This window comes from Lepisosteus oculatus, chromosome 7 (assembly GCF_040954835.1).
Source record: "Lepisosteus oculatus isolate fLepOcu1 chromosome 7, fLepOcu1.hap2, whole genome shotgun sequence".
Classification (NCBI taxonomy): Eukaryota; Metazoa; Chordata; class Actinopteri; order Semionotiformes; family Lepisosteidae; genus Lepisosteus; species Lepisosteus oculatus.
This window is the reverse complement of record NC_090702.1, coordinates 28,282,237-28,307,928: the sequence shown is the minus strand read 5'-3', so window position 1 is coordinate 28,307,928 and position 25,692 is coordinate 28,282,237. Positions and strand designations below refer to the sequence as shown.

Below are 25,692 nucleotides of genomic sequence, written 5' to 3'. Positions count from 1 at the left end.
CAGATTTGAATCCAGATCTCTGAGAGGAGTGTCATAAGCAGCTTATTTTGCTGAATTTCTATGCACTATGTAAACTCAAGATTCCATGTCACTGTCATCCTATTTTCAAAGCTTAGTCTATTCAACTGTCATAATAAAAGTGTCAAAAAGATTTAACATGAGACATTTTTAGTTTCAGTTCTCAAATGATCTAACAGTGAAAAATAAATGCTTTTCTTTGCAAGTGCCATTTTCAAGTACCATGCAGTACTATTGAAACAATGAAAAAATGTATTGTAATATACTTTTGAATCCTGTACCTACAGGAAAACCCTAGAAACGTAAATGATAAAATGAACCGTTTATAGTAATGAGAGCTAGCACCTCTCCAACTACAGAGACTTTTGAAAAAAATTGCATCTGAAACCTCCTGTACCTTGTCAGACCTTTTTATTTTTTTCCCAACCTCACTATCACAAAATATTATACTATGAAAGGTTAATTTAAAAGGTTAAAGGTTACATAAAACCCAAAGACGTGTGGTCTGTATTATCAGTTTAAAAATAATAATAATCTTAAAATGAGCTTGCCTTTTTCCAAAAGTATTTTCGAAGACATTAAATAAATTGTCTCCTTTGGTGAAATTACACATGATAAGCGGACCACATGTGGAGAGGTGGAAAAAATAATAATTTTGTTCAATGGGATGGGGTAAGAAAGGTGTGGGAGACAGAGAAAAGATAGGTTTGTGACTCTTTTGTTTTAGAATGGTTTAGAGTGGAAATTGTTTGAGATTACTTCTTTGCTCAGGGATGACACAGTATAGAATTTAACATACAATATCAGCATTGGTATATACGATAGATTGATTTATAGTCTATTCCACGTTCTCAATGCAAAAGTTAAAAAACAATTTAGCATCATCCTATTCTAACATACTTTGGAGTGATCCTAGACAGGATGCTTACCTTCAGAGGTCAAAGAAAGGAATAATCTGATCTAGAAACATGCTGTTACAATAAAGGGTACTGCCACTACTACCCTCCAGATCTCAGTCCTAGCAGTAGAATATGGTGCTGCTGTCTGGTCAGTAGACACCCAGCTAAATGTCAACTTGCACAGGAACTCTACAATCCACTGCACTCTCCTGGCTTCCTGTCCTAGCAAACATCACTCCTCCACACAGCCGAAGACTCACAATAACCCACAAAATGCTCAAAAAAGTCCAAAACACTCCTCACCAGCCACCACATACTGTAAGAACATATTTACCACCAAAAACACATGTGCCTTCAAGAAAACCAACCTGGAAAAACCCTGCGCAACAAAACTCCATGCAGCCACGTCCTCAAAAATGGGAATCACTGGAGTTAACAAACAAGCACCACATCAAATGCCCTACCCAAAATCCTTCTGGCTTTCACCTCCCAAGAAAAGAGTTATTCTCCCTAAATCGCTTTAGGCACATGTCTTGCCAGCCTATATAGATGGGGAATCAGACACCCAGCTGACTGCCACCATGTGCATTATCACTGGAACTCTACGCTTTACCACTACTCCATTAAGCTCTACAAAGCCCTTTGTTCCTGTGGGGTGGAGCAAGCTGCAGCACATCCTAGAGGACTTCTCAATCCACAGACTCAGTGGAGGACTACACACCCTCAACATAACTGGACCAGAAGGTATTTCTTGGCACTGGGACTTTGCACGGTACATTACAAGCCTTTTACTGTTTTATTAAAATGGCTTGCTATTGTATGAGTTGCATGGCCTATAACACCAGTTATGAACAAAATTATTAATAACTAATTAAGAATAATATATGTACAATTAAAATAAGTGGTGTTATTTATTTTATTACAACTTTATAAAATTTTAAAGAAAATACTTTTTGTGTGAAAATGTGCTTCTTGGTGATGTATTACAGGGCTGTAATGGACATATTCTTCACAAGAATAAATAGAATAAAGGTATAAAGAATAAAGAATAAAGGTGCATCTCACCTTCCTGTTTTCTTTGACATAGCAGCTCCACCTGATTTTTTGAGGAACGCATTATCATTTTTATGTTTTACTTACATTTATACCTGTTTATACAGCTGGGTATTTTAATGAAGCAATCTAAATGAAGTGTCTTGCTCTACAACAGTAGTATCCCACCTAGGACTTGAAACCACAACTTTATGGCTGTAAGCCCAGAACTCTAGCCACTACTCAACAGTACAAAATGTGTTCAGAACCTCAAATATTCTGCTGTACCAGAGTTAAATATACAAGCCCTTTTACATGGAGAAGCTAAAATATATTTTGTATTCTACACTATGATCACAGCTTATGCATTATTTAATTAAAAAGGTAACAGATATCAGTAGAATATCTTCATGTTGTTTTAAGGAAAATGTATACTCTGCTCTTGCAGTTTTGCACAGAAATCTGTAAAATATACTTTAGCAAGTGACAAAGAATATATGAATAGAAACCCACCTTTCATCTTGTGTCACTGTCATTGTTTGTGTCACTGTCATTGTTAATGATAGTTACCTGATATTAAAATAGCCTATAACTTTAAAAAGTTACCATTTAATAAAAACTACATCATAGCAAACACATCACTGGTGGAGTACAAACTGCCTACATTAACTAAAGCTAAACAAGTTTTATATTTACTTTCTTACAATAACAACAGAGGGCAGCAAAGACATAAAGTAATTTTTCTGATTGTGGTGTGGGAGTGATATTTTTGAAAGCGCATATATTGATAACATGCTTAATCATTCTGTTGAGAGGGTCTCTGTGAACTTTGTACACACTTTTCCTGCAGAAGATGCAATATTTTATAAGGTGGACATTCAGAACTGGTTTGAACTGGATTGGAAGAATGCTGGACACAAGGGCTACTACAGTATGTAATTCTATACCGTTATATAGGAATACCTAAGTAACAAATTACATTAAAAGAAGTTATCTTTAGAAAATAGGGAGGTAGGAAGATGTGTGTGATTTTGGAACACTGCCAATCTTGTAAGATCTTGTATAGATAACAGAAAAATATTTAAGGACTATGTTAGCTAAATTACCTTGAGAAAAATACACCTAGCATTTCATCGTGTTATGCTCCCTTGCGCATTAAATAAAAACTTCTTTTAACTTCTGAGACAGACTCGTATCCTGTCCCCACAGAAAGCAGATCCAACTTACAGTTGGAAGCCTTTGCATCAATTGGTCAGGTGACTGAAAGCACCAACTCATTCGCTATAGCTTTCTGGAGAAAGGGGTCCGTATAAGAGCAGCAATTGTGACTGAAAGTCCAGAAGCCTATTCCCTAATCCTAATCAATATCAGAACTCTGAAAGTGAGTAAAATAATTAGAGATTTTAGCTTTGAAGGAAAACAGGATAAAAGACTGTGGTAATGTGGTAATGGTTGTGGATGGTCGTGGTCGGATGGTCGGATGGTAAATGATCTTAATGTGTTGTGGATGAGTTGGAGCCTATCCAGGCAAGCAGTAGGTGCAAGGTGGGATACACCCTGGATGGGGTGCCATCGCATGATATATGTGAACACACAAAGAAAAAACAGACGTGCACACACCCATGCCAGGGCCAGTTTCCCAGAAGTCAATTAACCTACCAGTATGTCTTTGGACTGTGAGAGGAAACTGGACAACCCATATGAACCATATGTGACACCCATATGAACCAGGTAGAAGCATAAAATCTCCATGCACATAGCACCCTAGGTCCACAAATAAACTCAGAGCCACAGTTCTGCAAGGAAGCAATGACAACCACTGTGCCACTGTGCTGCCATGTATATGGTTTAAAAATGTATATAAATTACTTTCTAAAAAAATAAATTTTACTTTGAATCTGACTTTGAAATCTTATTATTTAAAATCAAGTGGATGTATTGATTCCCCATTTGTCTACCTTGCAGCTATTGCCAAACACCTTGTTGTAAATTGCTTTATAAGAGTCCACCGCATACACATTATATAGTAGAAAGTTGGAATGTACAAACAATTGAACAAAAACAATTTTTAGGTCTGTATTCATCTTCAGATATGATCAGAAAGAACTGTTTTCTTCGTCCTACTTTCAATTCATGCAGTGATTCAAAGATTAACATTTTGAAGTCAGTCCCATAATTAAAGAAAACAGTATCAACTGTACAGTATATTTAATAACTAAGGTGCTTAATACAAGATATTTTAAGCAACCAGAGCCAGGTCTATATTACGTTTTCATCATTAGTACAATCTAATACATTCTGATTCTCTTTTTGGAATCCACTTAAAGATGCTGCAAATGTTTCCTGACTTGTTATTTTAATTTTGTATTGTTCTATTTAATATTCTTGCACTATACTGTATGTGTCAAGGGCAACACAGTGGTGTAGGAGGTAGTGCTGTTGCTTCACATTGTCAGGGTCATGGGTTTCTGTCTGTCTCCATGTTGAGTTTGCATGCTCTCCTTAGTTAGATGGGTTTTTTTCCAGCTACTCCACTTTAAAAACATAAGAACACATTTTACATTGTATACTGTATAATGTTAGGCCCTGCAAGTGTCCTTGAACAAAGGCATCTGCAAAATCCCTGCAACAATAATAATAATGGTTATCATTACCAGTTCAGTAATTATGCAAATCATTTAAGTAATTGAAAGGTTGGAATGAAATCAAGAGATTATACATGTCCTTGCAAGTCTGAGTTAATCATCCCTGTATAATCTCTATTAAATATATTTTTTAAGAAGTCAAATCAAAAGAGCACTTATAACGTTTATCACCCTTTGTAACATGTGGTTTCCTGTTTTTAGTACATTCATTAGTGAAAAGGTCAGCAAGGCAAAAGTTAGGTAACAAAGAGAAACTTGTTATACAAATCAGAAAAATATACTGTATATAAATTTGCACTGTGGTTACCATCTTTCTTCTTGTGATGCTAGGAATGTTACATATACAATTTAACCTCATTGTATACTTAGTAATTAAATTATATTATTAAAATTCACTGTTGTGCACAGTAATTATGTTTGACACTAAGTTCATATATGGTTGTCTCCTGGGTTGTAATGGAACATGCCCATTTTTAATGCTAATTTTAGAGAATTACATACCATTTTAGTATGTAAGGGTTATTAAGTTATGCAACCACCAGATGTCAGTAACGCAAAAGCCTGTAGAATTTAGCTGCATGTAATTGAAACATTACAGGGTAGAATTAATATAAAGCTAACGGCAATGGAGGGTGATATGCACAATCGTCAGGCTGCTAATGGATACTTAAATATTCTTACTCTTCAATATGGAAACAAAACAGTGATCTATTCTGAGTGAACTAGAAACTAATATCATTACCAATATGTCACATCTTTTTTCTCTTATATCTAAATATTGTTAAGTGATTTTCCTGACACAGTGTTAAAACATGGTTGAAAGGTATGTTTGAATTGTGCAGTTCAATTCTTTTAGGAAAACATTGTATTTGCTTGTATCCATATATTCGTCTGTGTATTCTTATACTGTATATGTATTAATGGGTTATTTTAAGTTTAGTACACTTTAACTGTAACTCTGAGAGCTAATTTGATGGTCCATCTTTTATTGGTTCTGTTATATATATAATGTGTATTTGCAGTATATGGTTTTATGAAATATAACCCAAATTGTTCCTCATCTAGGTATTCCGTGAGATATTATGTTTGCAAGACGAGAAATGCTGAAAAGTCCCTCCACTCTGAACTCTAGACTAGCTTCCTTTAGAGGGTCCTAGGCTAGGTGTTCATTTAATTATGCTATTGCAAAACACGACAACAAGATGCCTGGGACTGTTCACAGTGCTAGCAATGGACATAGCAGAGAACTTTACTGCCATTACCATGCTTACTAAAAACAAAATCTTTTTATATGTGGAGTATATGCCTGCTAGACCAAATCCAAATTCCTTGCATTTAACCTTGATTACCCTGATGACCTTCACTAGTAGGCATTGCAGGAGAGACATTATATTTCCTCCCTTCTGCTTGCTCTAACACAATACTGGCATGGATCCTACAACTGTAGCTGCCCTGAAAATGCCACTGAAACATTCCTAGAACAAAACCAGAACTTCTAACTTCCTGATTGCCCTTGCTCTTTCCAAGTCTCATTGAGGAAGATCACTGCTGGCTCTTTATTTTAATACCTTTTGCCAAAGTATAAATATGACACAGTAGTCAAGTGATCAAAAGCATCGTTCCAGATTTTAGGCACTTCAAGCAGGTGTGAGTTTGAATCTTGCTCAGGACTTTATGAAGGACTATATGCTGAACACATATCATATCTTTTTAAGTCAAATAATACCACAGGTATCTGTACTTGTACGACTGTTTTTCCTAATTTATACTGTATCAATGATCTAGATTAATTTATAGATGATAACAAATTAATAGGATTGGCAAACACTGTAGAAACAGCCAAAGAATTTCAAAAGAATTTACTTATTTAAATATTTAATTAAAAGGGCTAACTTGTTACGACATATAGTTAAAAGTATATAATTTAAATCAAAGGATGTTATGTTCAAATGGTATAATTCAGTAGTATAAAATTTAGAATATTTTATACAGTGTTGTCACCATCTTATAGTAAAGATATTGCTGCTCCTGAATCAGTCTAGAGAGGATTTACCAGATACATTCTATACTAACAGGCCGAAGGAACTGAACCTTTTTTGTGTTCAACACAGAAGTCTATAAAGGAACCTAATACAAGTATTCAAAATCAACCCAGTGGGTTTCATAAGAATAAACATTGAAAATATAGTGGAAACGATATGAAAGAGTGTTTAGAACTGACAACAGAATTCTTTACGCAAAAGGTTGTTACAATATGGAGAAAACTGCCCAGCCCTTTTGTTGAACATGATACCCCGGCTTTATTCAAGAAACAGCCGGATGAAATGCTCAATTAGCTGTTCACTTCCAAACAGGATAGAACGGCTGAATGTCCCGTCTCATTTGTAATTGTTAATATGTTCTCAATTGACTTAAGAACTGAAGCATAGTTCCTAATTATGAAAATGAATGACCGTTTTTTTCCCTGCTATTGAATATACATGCATGTCATTATAAATCCTCAAGGTGTAGTCTAAGGTGGCATAAAAGATAAGATAAAAAATAACTTTTATGTGTATCACAGTTCTGTACACAAATATCGAATAAAACGCTATAAAATCCAGACTAACCATGTAAACCTATTTATAATTTATTGATGAAACTGGGTTATTTACAACATTTTTTTCAGCTTGCCCTCTCTTACAGTTTTGATTTTTTAAAAGCTATTTCATTCACATGTCATGTTCTACAAAGTTAAATCAATAATGACTATCATGATAAATATAAATATGAAATAAATGCTATTATACTGGACCTGTCTATAAATAATACTGACATTAATAATTTAGCAGTAATGGTGATGATACAATTGTATCTTTTTCATGCATCTAATCCAAATAAAGGAATTTTGGCATCACAGAAAGATGCCAAGATACTGCAGATATTATTGGTTGTAGGGAAAAATATGAGTGTATTTAAAACAGATCCATTTGTCATTTACATTTTATTGTGCTGTGCAATGAAACTGATCCACCTATTTCATTAATGTTTTCAGTTAAGTTTATAGTAAGATTATAATTTAACATTTATACTGGTTTCCCCAGTAAATCATTGTACTGCATACAAATAAACCTAAATGTATTATTGTATTTGTTTCTGTGCTCCCTTTCTGACACAGGAACACAGGATATCTAATTAGTGAGTCTGGGTGCAAACATTCCTATGCATATGAAATGCCTCATTTTATGTCTGTTCATTAAAATATCCACTCACTTAAAAGAAAGTGACAAAGTAATAAACTGGCAGTGCCAGTAATTAATATTACTTTACAGCACTGTGTCGTGAAATGACAATAGAAATTAACCAAATATTACGTGGCTTTCTCCTGCCTGGGTTTATTTCACTATTACTATTCCCCGTTGCCTTGTGTTAAGAAATATTTGTGCTCAGTGCTCTAGTCAGTTAGCCACTGATGTGATCAGACTGAGTCCTACAGCAGCCTGTGATTAATCACATACTAATTGGATCAGGTCTTCTGTGTGAGCATGCCATTAACTGCATGCAAATCATTATTATTTAAATCGTTACTGGTTCAGATATTTCTCCAAGGAAATGAAACACAAAAGAGATTAGTAAAAACATGGGGGATACGTATTATGGTTTAGTTGAATAACATCTATTAATATCATTCAAATATGGGGTTGGAACAGTAGACATTCTTCCATTTAAATATCCTTATATTACTTTGTTGCCCTGAGATTGCTTTGGTTTCTTATTAAACATGTTTGTGCAGTAAGAAACCTGACTAACCCAAGAGCCTGATCAAGCTTGAACATCACTTTCAAAGTGAATCAGCATTGTTTTTCAGAGAGCAATAAAGGTCTTTTTAAAGCACTGCTGATATTAGCATAAAGAGGCTGCATTTTCCCAAAAGTTTTACATGGAAAATTAACATTTTGAAATATTTGAATTACACTTTAAATTTCATTATGTTATTGTACTATTAATGGAAAACAGTAACATAAACAGCCATACATGTAGAACTTTAATTGACCTTATGAAGGTATGAATGTATTCTGAACATGCCCTGTATGCCATATACTGTACATTTGTATATGCTCATAATAAGACGGCTCACAAGATACCAAGGCAACAAAACACTTGGAATGCCATATTGTGCAAGCTAAAGGTAAAATTTTAAGCTAAGCAGCATCGTAATTACCAATTCATATTTATTGTAAAACAAACTTGTTTTAACTTTGTGATTTTCAGAAATATATTTTACCACCTTTGACTAAAAGCAGCAGAAAGAAATTAAAAGATGAGAAAATGACATTGACTGAACTAAATAATTGTGCACATTTTAGTGTTGTTTCTTATGTTGTTTTATCCAATTATTAAATTTTACAACAAAGGAATGCATTAAACTTCCTGTATTTAAGACACAGAGAACAAGTCCCAATGAACTATAAAACACAAATATTGACAATAGTTGTGTGTGTCTGTGGTTTAGTTGATAAAAAATACAATGTTCATTGTTGCTGAGCCAAGATTACAAGGACTCAAATTAGAATTAAAAAAAAAACGAATTGAGTTTCAAATGAGTATTGGGGATTAGAGCACAACTGGCTATAAATCTTGTCTAATTAATACATATATATATATTCAGTCTTTTCTTAATGGAAGCTGCTGACGTCAAGTGCACATCCACTCTTACTCTGTAGTCTGTATACCATCACATGTTTTTGCCAAACATTAAAGGTAAAGCTTTTAAGATAAAGACCAGAATCAATACTTAGAATCAAACAGTGTTGAAACCCACTCAAAATACATTTGCTTGAGAATCAAAATGATCCACAGGACTCTAGACAGACCTACATTGCCCATATACCTTTAATAAGTTGCATACATTTAAAAGAATAATACTTTAAAAAAGGTTACAGTTCAATCAGGCCTTTCTCCTGTTTGACAAGTGTCAGAGATTAATTTGCTTTTCTTTGGAGAGCTTTGTAATAAAACTGACATTGCCCTTTAGATATGCTAATTCCTATTGAAAATGAAAGCCAAAAGAAGCTGATCTTTATATAGCAGCCCATCAAATACATTAAAGGGTCAATGCTAATAAAAACAGATGTAGCCTACGCTGAAATATGTTACTGATGTTACAGGGGCTTTGCAAATTTATATACTGTATATACACAACTGTATAGGATTGACAGCATTTACTTAATAATATTTTAATATTTTTAATTTTTTATTGGTGTGGATTTTGACAAATTTAAAAACCTTTTTTGTTCTTTAATATATTGTAGCGTTTGCAGGTTCTTTTCAGAACTAAAGAACAGTGAAGACGCGATTAACCAACAAAACACTAGCTTTATTTGTTAACAACCACACAAAAACCAAACACAGGATATACACACACATGAGGAGACTGACAGAACACATACACATCTTTAGGGTGGTATTTACCTAACAACACACAATACTTTTACAGGACTACACAGGGCACTAAAACTACTAGGACATTATTTACACAGGTAGGGTCAGCTGCTGGTCATCGTGCTGACCCTCAGACCCTCCCCGGCTACCACTCCCAACATGCCCAGCGGTACTACGAGCGCCTAGGGGCGCTTCCTCCTCACCACCAGGCGAGGGCATTACAATATTATTAGACGACTTATTTATTCCAGGTATACTCAAACAATTAGGCATTCAGGAATAATATGTATGCTTGGGATACTAATTTCCTTAATAAACACCTTATTACATTACATTAACTTTCTTAACTGTGAATTGGGCTACATGAATTTCCAAATATACCATAATGCAACCTAGCATTGGGTATTGTTTTAATACCCTGATATCATTAGTACATAAACCAATGGGTAATTGACTAAATCAAATTGATGTTTACATTTCTGTTAATATTCTGGGGAAATGAAAACAAGGAGCCAGTATATCCAGAACTTGCACCCCAAAAACTCCGTTATAATGCCCCAATATTGTCAACATAGCATTGTACCAAAACAGCAGGTAATTGAAGAGAGGGAGCAGAAAACCTTTATCAATGAAATAATGATATAACAATTATGCATAGCAAAACCATTAGCTTCATTAACATAACACTTAGACTGAAAGCAATTTCCACTGTATCCAAAATAACTTTTTATTTTTTATGAATTAAATGTTGTGAACATTTAACAATGCAAAAAGAAATTCCATCGCTCAATTCTAATTGATTTAATCAAAAATTGATACCAAACAAAATTAAAGAAAATTTGAACAGTTACAGATCAAAGAATCAATTTTCCATATGAAATATGACACACTATCAGAATGAAAACATTACAAGTTTAGTATCTGCCTGATCAACCTGAGCATTAGCACAATCCTGGCAGTGTTGACAGAAAGATCCAATGGGACTCTGGATAATGTCCTCAGGGATGTTCTGCCACTCTTCCAATGTTCTTTCTGCAAACAGACAAGGCCTCTGGTTGACTTGAACAATGCAGCAGTCATTAAAATGTTTAACAAAACATCCAAACCTGTTATCTCCTGTCAGATCTGTAAAAATGGTAATCATCAGTGAATAAAGCTTTCCACAGTTTTCTTGAGTGCAATCATCTCTCAGCTGTTAACATTATTCTTAAATGACAAGAGAGTATTGTCATTTAAAATGTTCACTGTAGACATGAGCAGGAGGAGCTGTAATCATTCTATGGTCAACAATGGACATTAAAGCTAAAGATAAAGAGTGATAGAGCAATATACAGTTATAGGCACTCCTGACACTCTTCCTTCCAGGATGTGTGGTCTGTCCCTTTTAGAGCTGACTTCCCTTTTTCTGGACTAGTCTCCTGATTATTCAAACAACACATTTCAATGCCACAGCAAATTCTCTCTCAGACCATCTTCAGACATGCTGAGAGTAGTCAACTGGGCATAGTCTTATCTTATACAGTACATAAAATCAGTTCCTGCTCATTGCCCTTTCGAACCACCCTATTTCTATTACTAATTAGATTGATCTCAGATGGCCATACTTTCCCATACACTGCTCTGGAACATATATAAAGTTAGGGACTTACTACTAGCTCCTATCCCTCATCCACAATGTACTTAATAAGCAGGCTTCAGCACCAAGTGTTTTCTGGGCACTTTTGTGATTGGCACAGTGTCCTTCACTAATAATCAAGGAATCCCAGTTGTGGAATTTTAATCTCTTGAGCACTAGTACTCAGAAATCTTGAGGATTACTCAAAATTCAAACCTAATCCTCTTTAAGCAAGCTCAACTAATTCAGCAATCCTGCTTTGGTGATCACTGGGTTCTCATTCATTCCTCTTCTTCTCCCTCATTCCTCATTCAAGCATTATACACTGGAATGTATCCTGAACCTTTTCTCTCTCTGTTTGATTTAGAAATTCTACTACCTTGGAGACCCCATTTTTATCTTACTTGGAAATGGTTGCATCTGGTATCCGTATTCTCGATCATATTCTATCGTTAGTTTTAGTAACTTCAGAATTCTGCATTGGCATTATGAGATCTTTTTCATTTCATTTTAGCTCTGTCTTATGAACAGGTTATCAATCACTAGCCAGGCAAGTTACCCCAATGAAGGTCTTTTCTCTCTAAATTAGCGTTTGAAGAAAATTCTTTCTTTCTGAGTGGGTATTCCACAGAAAGAATATTCAACTCAAATACAACTAAAAAAACTACAAAATCGAAGCACTTTATATTTTTATATAATCAGATGACTTGAACTCAGTATTAATATATGTTATCCCTTAATAAACATACTATGCTTAAACATTTAAAACTTAAACAATCAGTAAACCACTTGTTCCCTACCTGCAGGTGACATTATGCATGTGCCCAATGTGCTTTTCAAGTAAGACTGTCACATTTTGTGTACATTCATATGTTTGGTAAAAAAACTGCTACGTGTTTGCGCACAACTATTCATTCCTATAGGGTTACCATATTTGAACAACAAAAAAAGAGGACAACTTGAGGAACTATTGCCTTATCTGGGAAGGGGGTAGGAATGGAGAGGTTTTTCAAAATATCCCATGTTTTATGTTGGTAAATTGGTAAATCTACCTGCATATCAGGTATTAGTACAGAAAAGTTCTGTACCTGTAAATAATAATATCTAATAATTACTAATTACTTTTTCTCCAGCTTATCTCCTCAGTTGTATAGAACTTTACTTTTCTTCCCCTTGATGTGCCCAAGCATATTTCTCTGTAAATCAGATTTTTCTCAGAAATGTTTGATTACCCATGAGGAAGGAATGGAAGTTTTTGCATGATGTTTCTTTGAAGATGAACTGTACCAGCAGAATGCCTTTCAGAGATTCGACTGTTAAGTTACTTCTCTCTTTTGTCTGCTGGCTTTGCATTAGTGAAAATACATACATACATAAATAATGCATTTGCATTATGAGAAGATATTGCAAACAGGAACTGTGCAATTTTTAACATCTCTGAGTGACACTCAATGTTTTTAGATTTTCTGTCCACTTTTGTTGGGCCAGCAAACTAGTGAACTCTCCATCACTCTTGTTAATTTCTGCAAATTTCCTTAGGTTGCTAATTTGATCAAAGCATTTCACGTTGTCAGCAGGTATTCCTTTGTCAATCAATTATTTGATACATGGTTCCACATCAGTCCAGTTCGGTGTTTCACTCAGAGCCATCCAATGAAAACAAGAGTCTTTTAGGGGCTTAATCCATTTCTCCAAATATTCTATGCAACTACTATACAGGTTATCTACTTCAGCAGAGAATCTGTCACTCTGTTTCTCCACACATCCATTCCTTCTGCACCTTTCACTTTCAAGGATATAAAACAATGTTTTTTTTTATTCAACAAGGATGGTGTTAACAGTTCAAATGTTTCAACACTTCAACAACAGAATTGCTTTCTCTTTCGATTTCTTGGTTGTGAGCTTGGAAAACACTCATTAATCCTATATTACCATTCATTAAAAACCCAAGACTCTGTGGGGAAATCAGGTTATTCTTCATAAAAATGGTTCCATTATCAAGAAAAAACATGAACAGCAGCTAATAAGCCAGAAGTAAAGTCATTTTCAAATTGTTATCATATCTGTACTAAACACACATATTATATTCTAAACAAGATGATTATTTATCTGCAATGCTCTTTAGAAGATTATTAGTGCCATTCGTTTTTTTGTTATTGTGTCATACAAATGACAGAGTCCAGGTGTCTGTGTCGGAGAAGTCTCTTTATTACATACAGTATGCATATGGGAGACCAGCTTTTAGGAACCAGACTCAAAAATAAGTAACAAAAGATGGTCTTTTATACCATGGAACAAACAAGCTAAAGTGACACTCCCCCTAATACTAATACAGAAATATGTCTATATATGGATATACATCACGTAAAGTTTATGCAAAGATTAGTGAAAAAACTGTTTAGCAAGCCACCATATAACTGTGTCTCAATGAGTTTACTTAGTGATACATGACAAACTGCTCAAATGAACAAATAAGCATAATTTCCCTGTATAAATGTCTGAGTGAAAATTTTATAATAATCTTATTATTGACTTATAATAAGAGACAGACTTATTGACAGAGACAGGTTCCGCTTTATGTTCTGGGTGTAAAGCCGGTTAGACCATACAAGTCTTATACATATTTTGTTCCTTCATTGTTAAAATAATTTTGCATTTAAATGAGATAATACTGTGTTAAAACAAGATACCTTTTGTGTTAAACAAAAAACCTTTTTGCATTTGGAAGATAAGACCACTTTATTGGCCATATACAATTTCTTGTATTACGAAATTGTCTTTTTGCATCCCCCAGCTTGCTCTCCATGAGACACACAGACAGGGAGAGAATCTTGGGGTCAAAGCTCAGGATCAGCCATTTATAAAGCACCTCTAAAGCAGTTGGAGTTAAGGGCCTTGCTCATGGGCCCAACAGAGTAGGATTCATCTGCCAGCTGTGGGATACAAACCGGCAACCTTCCAACCACACGCACAGTTCCTTAGCCACACAGCCACTGCACTGCCCCAGTACCTGAGTTAAGATACTGTACCTTTTGTGTTAAAACCTGATGAGGGTGCTACAATAGCATTAATTTTAACAGCAGAAGAATATTGACACACTCTTCTTTGTGCAAAAGAATTCTAAAGGAGTATGTGTACTACTTTTGTATACATGAAGTAGTAAACCCTGTCACTGAGCATTTGTGGGTTAAACGTATGTTGTGTTCACACATCCGTGAAAACAGAAATGACATGCCTTTACAAACAAAAGCTATTCTTGATGTGAAACTACATGAACATACATACAGTATACTGTACATAGGGTTTTTTCTAACCTTCAAACATTGAATGGAATATATTAACGATGACTTGACAGTAAGACTTACACCTGCTGTTGGCTTATGTTACTGTTGGTTAATAGGTGAATCTTTAAACACAAAAACCTCAACAGCTGTTATATAGCGTTATATAAAACCTTGCATAAATCTAAATATACCCTAAGATAGTCTTTACTTGTTGCACCGTGACAAGATGGAATGTAGCTTGCGGCATTTATAAAGGGAACCATGTGCGTGATACAGGTTGGTTTATTGAGACAGAGGCTGGTTGTAAAAGGGAGCAAAAGGGGCCATGTAGCTGACAGGATAATCAGAAAGCAGGACTTGACTGGAAACACGAAGTAGGATGCCTACTCGACAACCGAGTCCCAAACAGTGGTGGAGTGGAACATAAATACTGCGCTCCTTGACATGAACGAGAGGCAGGTGACTGGAAGAGCCTGCCGAATCTGGTGCGTGAGCTCCTCGTGCGAATGTAGCCATGGAGACTGGGGGCTGAAACCTCAGACTCACCTAGACATAACATGGCTTGCATGCACCAGTGCTGTTGAAACTGCTACCACCATTAGTTTTGACCTCCATAACAATATTGCCTTCTACCTCTATTTTCGCCTAACGGTTATAACTGTTGTAACTGTCCTTTACTTCTCTCGTTTAGATATTTACATTCAACATGGAATATTGAGTATAATACAATTTGGAGTATTATGTTAAAAGATCACTTATATTTTGTTAATGAGCTCTAATATAACCACTTTTTAAAATGTTAATAATAAAATAGAAGCAATAAAAAAGATAGTACTGTACATATCTAATGTATAATATCTTTACTGAGAATTGCAGGACAGTACAGAAGCTATACAAACATGATGTAGTGTATCACTCATTTTCAAATATTGTTTCAGTTATTTATTTTTTCATTTAAAATCTTTATTTAAAGATGTTATCATAAATGTTATAAACCAACAATGTAAATATACTGGCAATATTTTTAAAGCACCATAGAGTTGCTCTGGTCTTGTTTAAGAGTATGATACAATGTAATTTTTTTAATTGCATCAATTGCATTTCTTGTAATTTATTTAAACAGAAAACAATATGAAATTGGTATTTTCAGTCACCTTTAATTACAGAAAATAAATATATATAATAATACTTTATTAAGACACCTTAATTTATCTATCATGGGTTTCCTTTCACATAAAACCTTTGCATTTCAGGCCGATATGTCTGCCACATCATCACCTTAATTCAACCTCCTTATTCAAGAACCCTGGAGTTTTAAAAAGAAAAATTCATAAAACATTCTACTCTAATTGCACAGAGTGTTTGTTGTAGTTGTATATTACTTGGTACAGCATTGGATTCACTGTCAGAAGACTGAAGATTGCTATTTCTTTACTTATTCTATTACATTCAATTTCAGTCTGAATTGATTAAAAGGAAACCTGTTTTAAACATCTAATTGGACACCACAACGCATATAACTACAGTTCCTGAGGCAAAAAATATTTAAAAGCCAAAGGGCATAAACTTGACACCATGAAAAAAAAAGATTGTTAACATTTTACCTCAGCATTTACTCTAATTTTATCAAAGATAGAGTGTGCATTGAGTTTATGAATTTATAGGTTTTGAAAATATAAAAATATTAATGAGATCTGAGATTCACTGTGGCAAGGTTGTTCCTAAAAGTAAAAAGTGTCTTTGATATCTGTGTATTTTAGGCTCAATGAAAATGTGTTATTAATGTATTATTGTGACAATTTTAATTAGCTCTTGGACTATTAGTTTTATTGATATAAACACAGCCCATCTGTCAAGCTGGAAAATGAGACACTTCAATACAGTATTTGTGGACCTGATAGGTGAATTTTAAGTTTTCCAATGAGGAAATCTCTTTTATCCAGCCTATTTCATACATAACATAGAGCATAACATACCTGGAATTCTTTTTTAATTACCCAAATAATTCTATAGAATCTCAACAGATCCAATAATTGTTTTGGGTTTTTTCTTTAATTACTTATGTTAAAAAGTAATTATTTACTAAAATCTTTTACCACAAAGACCTTTAGGGCATAGCTATCCAGGGGAAAATAAATTTAATTATTTTTAGAAATATTTCTTTACTGGGAAACCCTTAATTTCCCCAGTATTATTAATGCATCGGTGTTTGTCCTTTTAGCTTAAGAGCTAATCACTTGGAACTAAATTCTCCCTTTCCTGCTCCTTGAAGATAGAAAAGCCAACTGGATCATTGATTAGTTAATTACTAATACTTACATTCTCTGCATCATCAGTTTAGATGGTTGTTCTGTACAGATCAGTGCAAGTGGGAGGAAGAGGCACTTGGAGGATGAGAGATGGTCTCAGAGGAAGCTGTTGTGGGGATCTAAATCTGCAGTTAAACATGGGAAGCAATAAAAAGCCATAATTGTAAGAGATAAAAATAGATGGTATGGGAAAAGGCTGGCATAGCTGTTAGCACTTCTGTCTCTCAGCTCTTGGGACGTTTCTGAGTCCAGAATGGGCTGCTTCCTGTGTGGAGTTTAAATGCTCCTCCTGTGTCCTGTGTTGTTTTCCTGGTGTTCCAGTTTCTTCATGTATCACATAGTCATGCTGGGAAGGCTAATTAGTATCTCTACATTATCTCTGCATGTATGTCTAGTGATGGAAGAGTGTCCCGACCAGGGTGTAGTTTTGCTGTGCATCCTGTTATCCTGCAGTCCCTGATGTTTCAGGGCCGGGGTGAACGACAAGCTGAGCTCCAAGTGCAGGTATTTAGAGGTGCCTTGTGGGTCTTCAGGAACGTTCATTGTACAGTAAGTGAGGCTATAACAAGTGATAATGAAGTAAATGATGCAGGGTGATTGGAAGGGAGAGAGGAGCCAAATTCATAACAAGCAGGAAAATAAACTGCCTTAACTACCATGGAGAGGCTGGCTGAAAATTGAGCTGTCCACAATAAGTGAAGTCTCCCCACAGAATGAGATTCAGTCTTGTAGCGGTAGTGTAGAAGGTTGAGGAGCCATAGCTTAGGAGGTGACAGTGAAAGTCAAAAGTAACTGGATCCATGTATGAAATCCATCACCTGCCTGTTAGATCCCATTCCCAGCGCTTTATTTTAATCCCGTTTCACCTCTCTCTGCCCCATAGTCCTCAACATAATAACTGAGTCCTTGATTACTGATGTGGTACCAACGGCCTTCAAAACCAAACATGGCTCTGGACAACCTAAACACTTTTTACACTACATCCAATCTACGCTTTCTTCCAAATATTTAGTTAAATAGTCATGTCAAAATACAAATGCAAATAACCTTTTTAAACCCCTCCCATTTGGTTTTTAACAACTACACAGCACAGCTTGGTTAGAGTCACTAATGATTTTCTTATGGTTTCTGATTCTGGTTCTTTCTATTTCTATTCTTCTGGACCTCGGTGTTGCTTTTAATGTTTTGTATTTTCTCGGCTTGAGACTGTTCAGAGTTTCTCACATTGGTCTTTAAAGATTTAAGTCTTACCTTACTGATCACTGTTATTTTGTCTCTCCTGGTGGTTTTAGTTCTGAAATTTTACTCGTTAAGTCTGGTGTTTATCAGTGATCAATAGTGGGCGCCCTACTTTTCAGTATTTGCATGAAGATGATACTCAAATCTATGTCTATACCAAACCTGACACTGATGTGACTGTACCTACTCTCTCACATTGCATCTCTCCCATAAAAACATGGATGACTCAAAATTTCCTTCATTTATATTGTAACAAGACTGAAGTTATGCTTCTCAACATGCCCCATCAACTATGTGAAGCTAATGCAATAACTCTGTTTGTGGATGGTGCTGTACTTGACTTTCAATCTAAATTTAAGAACTTAGGGATGATATTTGATCGACATGTACAACACGCTGTCAAAATATTAGTTCTTCAACCTCAGAAATATTTCCAAACTTCATCCTATGCTGTCACCAACTGTTGCTTAAAAGCTGGTCAACACTTTCTTTTCCTTTTCCTTCTCAATCTATATTGAATAAACTCCGGTATGTCCAGAATTCGGCAGTCAGAATCCTGACCAGGTCCAGTGCAAATGATAACAGTACTTCTCTCCTGGAGTCCTTGGAGTGGCTTCCTATCGGGTTTCATGTCGACTTCAAAATCGTCATGCTCACCTATAAGGCTCTGCATGGCTTGGCATCTCAGTACCTGTCTGTTACTAATATCCCACTGCCCACTTTGCAACATTCGTTCATCTAATTCTGCCCGCTCAAGCCCCAAGGATACTCTGTGGGTAACAGGGCTTTCTATTGCTGTGCTCCAAAGATTTGGAATTCAACCCCTTAGGATATCAGAGAGTCACCTTCCCTGAGATCTTTCAAATCTAGACTCAAAAATTTCTTTTTTAGAAAGGCTTTTATTTAACTGGTCTTTATGTACTCTATTGCTTTTCTATTGTATTCCAAACCCCCATCTACTGTCTCCTCTCACTATGGTTTTTTGTTCTGTAAAGTGATATATAAAACAACATTTATTATTATTAAAAGCAGCAAGGGCAGAATGACCCTTTCAATTCAGTACTCGGAATCAGAATGAAAAAAGCATTTGGTAGGTGACCATCCTTCAGCTATTATGAAGTTGCACTGAACGCTTATCTCACTGTCAGAGCACTGAATAAGAGGGGGACTTACATAGACCGCTCAACTGCTTGATGGATTTTGGGATGGTTCACCTGACTGAAAAACTGCTGGCCTTTGAGAGATGCATACTGAACGTATTGGGGTCAGAATAAGCCTGAGAGTCCGTTTGAACATGCTGGGTGCCTGGGGCAACACTGGAATGCAAGGTGCTCCCAGCCAGGTGTAACAAGCACATAGCCTGTACACTTTCATCAAATTTAATTGTCAAATGTGTGGATGTGTACATTGTTTTAAAAATATATTATAATTAGGTTGCATATAAACTCACTTTTAATTCATGTACTGACAGTTATTTTCATATTCCATTAAATTAACACTGCTGGGGGAACCACGCTACTAGAGTGCAGAGTCGTTTCATTATGTAATGTTCTGCTTTGTTTTTCAGTTATTGTTAACATAGAATTAGAACAGAGACATTGTATTGTCATACATATCTGGACACTTAGCTAAAATTATTTTAATAGCCTGTTTAAACAATAATTACATTTGTTTTGGAACACATTTTCAACAGGTTTATTTAAAGAGATAAAGTACTGAGAAGATATGAACATTTCCTCTCTGGAGTGGTGATTCGATACTTTAAGCTTTGACCTAAATGCCAGACATGCTACACTTCAGAATACAAAATCAATACAAATTCCACCTTTTGACCTCTCAATTTTTTCTCTGTTGTTTCAGATCAAGAAGACCAAGTTCACGCTCATGTGTATTGCTTGTTTACTGTTAGTTATGCTTTGATTATCTTAATAATTTATACTGTTTTGTATACCTTTTTTAGATCCACTGTTTAATGAAAAATAATCGATTTTAAAACACACTAAAGCATTTAAAAACATGAAAGATTTTCTACTCTCAACCATATCTGTCTCTAGAATTCTCATTCAGTATTTCTCTTTACTTTATCATCAATCACAGTGCCTCCTTTTTATAGATCCACTCTTTCTTTCTCTGCAAGCAGCTCTTTCAAAGTAGAAAATAGGGATAATATGAGGAAGGCTGACCACAATCCCTAGAGGTGGAGAAACTACTTTCATTCAATCTGTAGTGGGTATAACCACCATTACTCCTGCTTAAAGTTCTCCCAGGGGATGGAGCCAGGGCTGCCTTTATCAAGAGTCAGGATGACACCATCCTTTCATTTACAAAAACGGAGCTTGCAGAATCCATTTATAACTGATAATAAATGCTGGAATTAACTCAGTCAACCTGAACATGTTGTGCACTTAGTCATAAACATTAAGAAAGGCTTTCCTTTTGCAAATGAGACACCTTTTATACTGTATTTAGCTCCTGTTCCCACACTATTAGGTACATGTTAAAGTAATAATAATGTTAGAAACTATAAGAAGATGCATGTAAAATCACTGCTCAGTCTCAGTTTGATAATTGTACACACACATTTTATATTTAATTTTTTTAATTAAAAAATTAATGGCATTATGTTGTATTCACTAGTTTGGTAAAATTCTAATGAGATGAGTCAACAAATATAGAGGGGTAGCGTAATTAATAATTAATTTTTCTGGAGGAAATGAGAGTGAAATGAGAGTGATGGTCTGAGATCAGGCTGTCATCCTAAATGGATCCCTATCACACCATCAAAGATTGTAAACATTGAGCTTAGTACAAGCCAGTTTGGCTACAGTTTTATGGGAACCAAGCAGGATGTGCATATACTGTAGCATGGATTGAATGAGAAGCATGTATGATGCACGCTTGAGCTTGTTTGTTAAGAGTAGATTCAGATATGCAATGTTTCTGAACAACACTGACTGTAAATTAAGTGAATGAGAAGCACTATGATGAGGGCGATACAAAATAAGTCAGTGAACAGGCAGCATTAGCAGCTTGCGACGCTAGCATGAGTGGTTAGGTAAGGCTGGAACTCTGTGGCGGGCAGCCGAAGACACTGCAGCACCCCTGAAGAGTATCGTGACATGAAAGTAAGAAGATAACTATAACTTACTGAGGTTTTCTATATTGAATGCATGAGGACATATAATGAGAACAAAGTTCAAGAGGTATTTCCACGGTCCACTGTTTAATTAAGGTGAATCTGCAGGTTGTGTGGTCTGCCTAAGGGCAAGATCCTAAACTTTACTCAACCACCAACATGTCCTTTCACATGTTTTTTTATTGCATTACACTTTTTCCCCTTTTAAGGACATTTCAAATACTGCTTTGTGCAACATTATAAGTATACAGTACATGTACAAAACACAGCATGTAAAGTAATGAAATAAAAATATTTAAAAGAGAACAATTTTAGCAGCATTTGAAAAGAGATTTTAAACCTGAAAGGACTATTATAGATGGATAAAAGCACAGACAAAACCTTTCTCATAACAGGGATAATGAATTTAAATGATAAGATTATAAGAGAATTATTGTTTAATGACAACAATCCATGGATATACTGTAGTAAAGGAAAAAAAGATGAGTGCTCTTTATCCTTCCTGCCAACTTGCCTTAGTAGGTTATTTAATCATTTATTTTTACTTCAAAAGGAATTAAATTGCAGCACTAGCTATTTATAGTGCAAAGGTGAGCTGAAGTAATTTGTCAATGGCAAAAGATTTAGGTCTCTGCTCGGCTCTTTTTTTCACCAGTTCTTTTTCTAGTAAATTAAAACTAAGCATTCACTTACAGTGGGCAGTGATAACCTTTCCTCAACCCTTCCCTTGTCAGTAAGAACTGAGAAGACACTGTTTTTATTATTTTCCTTTTCAAGATAATGCCAGTCAATGGCTTATGTGAACAAAGCAAAGTACTGTTGGATTTTAAAAGTGAAGGTTTTGTTTGAGATTGAATGCTAATTATTCCTAAGCTATTCTTATCTATATGAGGGTTAAATTAAAGGAGAGTAATGATCCTGATTTCCTGATATTTCATTGCATGGATGGTATTAATAATTTCTGGTGAACTGACACAGAGAATTAATTGTTATGATAAAAACCCTTGTCTCAAGAGCAATTATGTGCTGCATAAAAGAAAATTACAATATGCCAAAGTCTCCTCATTTACATTTTTGTTTTTAAAATAAGATCATATGAGGAAAGTCTTGCTTAATACATTTTACTTAACCCAATTAATGTCAGAATAGTTTCAGAAAAAAATCTAATGAAGGACTTTGAAGATTTGAATGAAAACTCTCAATAAACCCCCAAATATAATATATTTGGTGCGCATTAACATCCCTCAAAAAACTAAAGGTGTTTACGGATTTCTGGAAGTTCAGTTGTAATTTCAGAAGGGGGTACTATTTGAAACATTCACACCACTGTTCTATTCCAGGTTTCCAGGTTTTTTACATACATGTACATACTGTAAAAAAAAACTATATGGTGCAGAGACAAAATTAATTTATTTGTAATTATTTTATTTATAGATAGCTTTAAAGTTGAATAGAAATAAGAATTAAACCTTTATAGAACTTAAAACTCAAAAATATATTTTTATACAGTAGTTGTATATTTTTGGGATATCTGTTTTCATGGTATACTGAATTGAATGGAAAAATTCACAAATCTGTGACAGTCATAACATCTCCTTAAGGATGGTCTGTCTACCTGCAAAAGACAAAGTGTAATCAATAACTCAGATGTTACCTTATGTATAAAACATATAAGATCCACATTTTCAAATCTGTTATGGGTAATTTTAATATTTTATCATGTAAAAACATGAACATAAAAAATATCAAATCAAAGAACAGGAAACACCAGAGAATTCACGGTATTAATTCCTTCCCACGAATCTTACATGAATAAGAGTGCTAGCTTGAACTAGAAAACTAGTGTCCTCATTTTTGAGACAGTGAAATCAAGATAAAATAACTACAAGATATATGTATGTTTATACAACATATGCAAAACAAATTGAAATCACAAAACCTTTTATAATGTGTATTACCACATTTACATACACAGTTTTCATCTCAGTCTTATGAATCCGCTTGATGATTTGGGAAATGAAAATGGGCATGAAAAAAAAAACATGAAAAAGGATGTAACCTGTAATGACTTGTATTGACAAAAATGTAACTAATGTTTCAAAACTTAAAAGAATTTTGTTTACAACACTAAATAGTCAGCATTCTTTATAAATCATTGATATGATTTGGTAATCATTTGGTAATCAGTGGTTGGTGATATAAAAATAATTTAAATTAATGAATTCATTTGTTTAAATCATAAACACCCATACCTCTATTTAAGAACATAACTCATCCCCAGAAACCCATTTATACAGCAAAAAATCATACAAAGAAAAACCTATTTCCCTTATTTCTTTTGGGAAAAAAAATGCAATCTATTCTGGGCCCCAAAAACGTCCTCCTTACTTTTAGTCTTTTCACCGCAAAATGACAAACATTCTAAGATGAACTAAGATTCATACTGTGCTTTGTGTTTTTTAGTAATAACAACTATTACTAATAAGTAATAGACATTTATCATACCTAACTACATGCTTTTTGTGTAATTACACACACAATTTTAATATTTTCTTAACACCCTTAGGGCCCATGATAAAGTCTAAACCACACATTTTCTTACACGAAAAACGTAAGCACACAAAATAGTAAATAATACATGAAGCAAGACTTATCACATGTGTCTCGTGCTACTATGTAGGCTTTGTGGTAGCTCCCACCTATACTAGTTAGTGGAATGTACTCAATATGAAATAAGTAATATGACACCTTTGTCACGCCCTCTGCAGCCAGAGGGTGCTCCTTCTCTGTCCTGTCCCTAGTTTCCGGTCTGCTGTCCTTCCTGTCCCTCTCTTTCCCTTGGGCTATATATTTCCGGGTCTTGCACTCTGTCCTCGCTCAGCATTGACGTTCGGATGTCGTGAGACCCGCCTAGCACCAGGGTGCCCCACGTCCGCTCCCTGAGGGCATAGGTTTCTATACGGCATTCCTGAACTCTTTGCACTAATGAGCCCGGGCCTTTTTCCCGTCTCGCCGCTACGCATATGGGTCTTTTTCCGCTCTCCTGCTCCCCACGGTTTGTCCCTTTGGACGTCCGTGACAGTATGCTGAACCACCTACTGACCCCGCGAGCTGCGTTTTTTTTTGTTTTGCCGCAGTTTTTTTTTTCTTTTTTTTCTCTGGGCTGTTTTTTTTTTCATTTCCTTTATTCTAATCACTGGATATCACTCCGATCTTCCGTGCCTGTGAGCGGGTCCTGCACCTGGCTTTCCTCGGGTAGATCACTCTGATATCAGTGATTGAATGTTGAGCTGGCTTGCCTATTCTTATTACTGGATATCACTCCGAGCTTCTGTGTCTGGAGCAGGTTCTCGTGCCTGGCTCTTCCTGGTCTTGCTCTCTCCGATATCAGTGATAGAATGGTAAGCTTTCTGCCGTTCCTCCATTCTTTTCTCTGGATATCACTCCGGGCATCTGTGTCTGTGAGTGGACTTCGGTCTGGCTTTCCTCAGGTTGTCCACTCCGATATCAGCGTTAGAATGTGAACATGCCTTTTGCCCAGTCTGCGGTATTTTTCCCCGGGGTTTTTGTGTTTTTTTTGCCTTTTGTTTTGATTTTTTTTCTTCCTGGTTTCCCCTCCTTTTTGGTCCCCCCTGCTCTCTGTGTCTCGGAACTTTGGTTCCTACCTGTTTTTGGTTCCTATCTGTCTTGTGTGGTTTGTCTCCCTGGTCTTTCCCAGGTTTTTGTCTGTTGGGTTTGTGCTTGTGTACTTTTTTGTTTTAAGTCTCTGGAGCTCTTCTCTACCCCCCCTTCCTCCACCCAATAAAGGTTTATACCCCGGAGGAAGGGGTAGCTCTCAGCCGTGGATTCCCGGAGGTTTCCTTTCAGTTAAATGAGGTTTTTCCTCCCCCCAGTGCTGTGCAGCTTATTTATTTGTATGGGCGTCGGGAGCCGCCCATGAAGGGGGGGGTACTGTCACGCCCTCTGCAGCCAGAGGGTGCTCCTTCTCTGTCCTGTCCCTAGTTTCCGGTCTGCTGTCCTTCCTGTCCCACTCTTTCCCTTGGGCTATATATTTCCGGGTCTTGCACTCTGTCCTCGCTCAGCATTGACGTTCG

The 25,692-nt window shown here is 35.6% G+C and overlaps 1 long non-coding RNA gene across 1 annotated transcript in view; it reads right to left on the bottom strand.

Annotated features, from left to right (window-relative positions):
- Nucleotides 1-9,929: 9,929 nt before the first annotated feature.
- The window catches only part of LOC107078061 (uncharacterized), a 35,063-nt gene continuing 19,300 nt past the window's right edge, over nucleotides 9,930-25,692 (bottom strand). The window contains exons 2-3 of the long non-coding RNA XR_001479040.2: nucleotides 17,234-17,348; nucleotides 9,930-11,047 (exon numbers count right to left, since the gene is read on the bottom strand). This is a non-coding gene — a long non-coding RNA (uncharacterized lncRNA). The remainder of the gene's footprint in view (nucleotides 11,048-17,233; nucleotides 17,349-25,692) is intronic.